Raw genomic sequence first — 3,670 nt, forward strand, 5'->3', positions numbered from 1 at the left:
TTATCTAATAATTAATATTATTATAAATATAAATGATAACCAACTTATCATACTAATTTATAACCTATAGTTTTAATATTTTCATCTCATGAAACATATAAACCAGAGTCCTTTTTTCTATTCCATGGTACTTAATGTAAATCTCATTTACATCAATCCTCCACTAGATGTATCTCATACATCATACCAATTATATCATATATAATCAAAATACCTCTTGTCAATTTGAACATTTCAAATCAACACCAAGAACTCGATCTTCAACATGAATCCAAGCTACAAGGGGACCTCATGGACCTATAGATCCGAAGCTCCAATGGTATGTGAATAACTGACTAAACTCTGTAGTCACGGGATCCACCATCCGTTAACTGCCAGGCACTCCACAAAAGACCGACAACTGAACTCTCTTCACTACAGATATATTATGTGTTCATCTTAACCAATCAGCAGTACGATAACCCTTCACAGATCGCTCATAAGTTCAGCTGGGCCAATAACCGTTATGCCCCTGTGGTTACATATGTCTCCTTAAGTACCACTAATCCCTCTAATGAACATAAATCATAGTCCTACTATGACTGAGTCTTCTCTTCCAAAGAGAAGTTGTGGCCACTATGTTCAAGCCCTGGAATCAGCCCTTAAGAGAGTAATTTCTCTACTTTCCCTGCTTCGGGAAAGGAGTGAATTCCATATTGTGAATTGAGTTCCCATCTTCCAGATCAGACAAGTCCCCAAAAAGGTAGGCATGTTGAGTTGGCAATCTGGCCACTCTTACCCATACTAATCAAAGAACTACCCTCAAAGGCAGAAGTTCACAAAACACTCAGGATTGAGGTCGTGTCGTCTATGGTTGTTTAGGTGAGATGCAAGTCTCTAGTATCAACGACGTTATATATAGAGTCTAGTCATCTCGTGGTTCAGGTCTTATACAAACACTTTGTATAGGATACCCCCGCTCCACGTCTCCACACGAATGGTCAGGATCAACCATCTATAGTAGTTTACAACACTTGCAAACCTCTACAAAGCCGGCCGTATCCGTAGTGTCAGAAGGATCAGGTATCCCACCTTAATCCTTATACTACAGACCGATTTAGGATATCACTTAAGGATGATTCACTTGTATATCGCATATCATGCTTAAGTTCACATAAGATAACCAAGGAGCTTTGTTTATTGGATATGAGTAAATGCTAGAATTAAATAACACTTATTTTATTCATTGAACAATGTGTATCTTTACAAAACAATGAAACTCCGGGAGAATTAGGACACCAATCCCAACACTTAAGAAGTGAGATGTAACTACAGGGACATAACGTAATTTGGCCCAGTTGTACTTATGTGCATTTGTGAAGGGTCATCGTATTCATGATTGGTTATATCCGATGGACACAGAAATATATCTGTGGTAAGAAGAGTTCATCTGTTGGTCTTTAGTGAAATGCCTGACAGTTAACTGATGATGGATCTCTGGCTAAAGAGTTTAGTCAACTATTCACGGACCGTTGAAGCCTCGAGCCATAAGTCCATTAGGTCCCATGGGTAGCTTGGATAAAGTCGAGAACTAGTATTTGGGTTAATTTGAAATGTTCAAATTGACAAGAGGAAGTTCAATTATATATGACATAATTGAACTGGTTAATTATATATGATATAATTGGCAAATGTATGAGATACATTATTTTGGAGGAAATTAGATATAAATATGATTTATATCAAGTAGAGGAGAAAATACTATAATAGATATGTGATATCAAACTATAGGATAGAAATATAATATGATTATATTTATTAATTAATTAGTTGGTTAATTATATGATAATTAATCCAAAAATTGTGTTTGGACATGGGTTAGTGGGAATGAGTTGGTTATTGTAACCGATGAAATGAAAATGAAAAGAGTTTTTATTTTTGCTCCGTCCGTCAATCGCTCAAAAGAATTCGTGAGAGCGTGCATTGGTAGAAAGCAAAACGATCGCTTAAGAAAATCGAAAGACTATATAATTGCTCTTCTCCACCTAAACGATCATCCACCTCGTGCTAAACGATCGCACACTGTTGCCTACATGATCAGATAGCTTCTCTAAACGATCGTATAGTGTGCCAGTTTTACTAAACAATCGTGTACTTTTTCCTAAACACTTGTTCAGTAAATCCTACATGATCGTGTAGCTCCTCCTGAACGATAAGCATTTCTGCTATGCGATAGCGTTTTCTTCCCTTCCACTTGCTTATCGCCTACACAATTCATGTTTTCTCCTTCCTCTACCAAATTCACCAAAGCCCACCCTTTGGGTTTTCACTTCGAGAATACTCGGGGCTCTTTAGTGGTGGTGTCGTCCCCATTGTGGTCGTGAGTTCGCATTGTTCGTGTTGCTGCAGTCGACGTTTCCACTGGGCATTGGTAGATCGCGTGGTGCTTTTCCGCTGCGTTGGAGTTTTGAAGTGTGAAGAGTGTCTTCAACTGGTATGGAACTCTCTCCTTCGTTGTTTATCTTATTCATAGCATGCCATTAATTAAGTTTTGTTTGCATAACTGTTTGTATTGAATGTATAATATGTATTTCGGTCACGGTGAGATCGGAGCGATCCAAACTCGCTCATGGAACTCTACGAAATGAGATCTTTCAATTACATCATAGGAACAAGTAGTGGAGAAGTTCATGAAGAAGTACTTCCCCCGATGGAGAACGCCAGAAGGAGGAAGTTGATTACTAATTTTGACCAGGATATTGACGAATCGCTCAGTGATGCCTGGGCGAGGTTTAAGAGGCTGGTAAGAGATTGCCCGTATAATGGCTTACCAGATTGTTTACAGATGGAAATTTTCTACCACGGATTGAACCCTGCATCGTAAAAGGCTGGCAATACGGTAACAGTAGGAGGTCTGTTCGATAAAACATACGATGAGGCTAAGAACATACTTGATCGCATTTCGAAAAATCATGAAGACTAAAGAGAAAACGATTAAAGATTGAGAATTAAGGACAGTGATGCAAATAACGGGGCCATCGCATCCATACAGAACCAAAAGACTGCGATGATGAATTTGATACAAGGCATTGCAATCAGTCGCATGGGAACGCATAAAATGCAGGTCAACGCAATCACTCAAACGACTACGAGTTGTGTCACCTGTGGAGAAGCACATCCAGTTGAAGAATGCCCAAGAAATCTGCAGTCAGTATACTTCATTAAGAATAACTCTTTCTCTGATACGTATAACCCCGGGTTGAGAAATCACCACAATTTCACGTGAAAAAATCAACAACAAAGCTATCATCCTATGGTGCAAAAGGAAGGGCCACCAGGATTTTTCCCGTGAACAAACAGTCAAACGCAAAATCAAGCCAGCAGTTCGCAGGCGCCGCAATCTTCATCTTTCGAGAGCTTACTAAAGCAGTATATTGAGAAGAATGAATCAGTGCTTCAGAATCAAACGACGTCCATCTGCAATCTATAAATTCAGATAGGACAGATTGCGGGCGAACTAAAAAATAGACTGCAAGGAGCGTTGCCGAGCTCAACTGAGCTCCCTCGCAACTCTAGGGGTGCATGAAAGGAACAATACCTAGCAGTCTCCTTGCTAAACGAAAAAACGACAACAGAAGAAAGGGAAAAGCCCATCATGACCAACCAGAATGCGGTGAAAAACAAGAACCCG

At 39.4% G+C, this 3,670-nt stretch overlaps 1 non-coding gene across 1 annotated transcript; it reads right to left on the reverse strand.

Moving 5' to 3' along the window:
• Window positions 1–2,701: 2,701 nt before the first annotated feature.
• Window positions 2,702–2,808, reverse strand: LOC120089539. The gene has a single exon (XR_005485215.1). It is a non-coding gene; the product is annotated as a small nucleolar RNA R71 (small nucleolar RNA).
• Between the last annotated feature and the right edge of the window lie 862 nt (window positions 2,809–3,670).

Source organism: Benincasa hispida, chromosome 10 (assembly GCF_009727055.1).
Source record: "Benincasa hispida cultivar B227 chromosome 10, ASM972705v1, whole genome shotgun sequence".
NCBI lineage: Eukaryota > Viridiplantae > Streptophyta > Magnoliopsida > Cucurbitales > Cucurbitaceae > Benincasa > Benincasa hispida.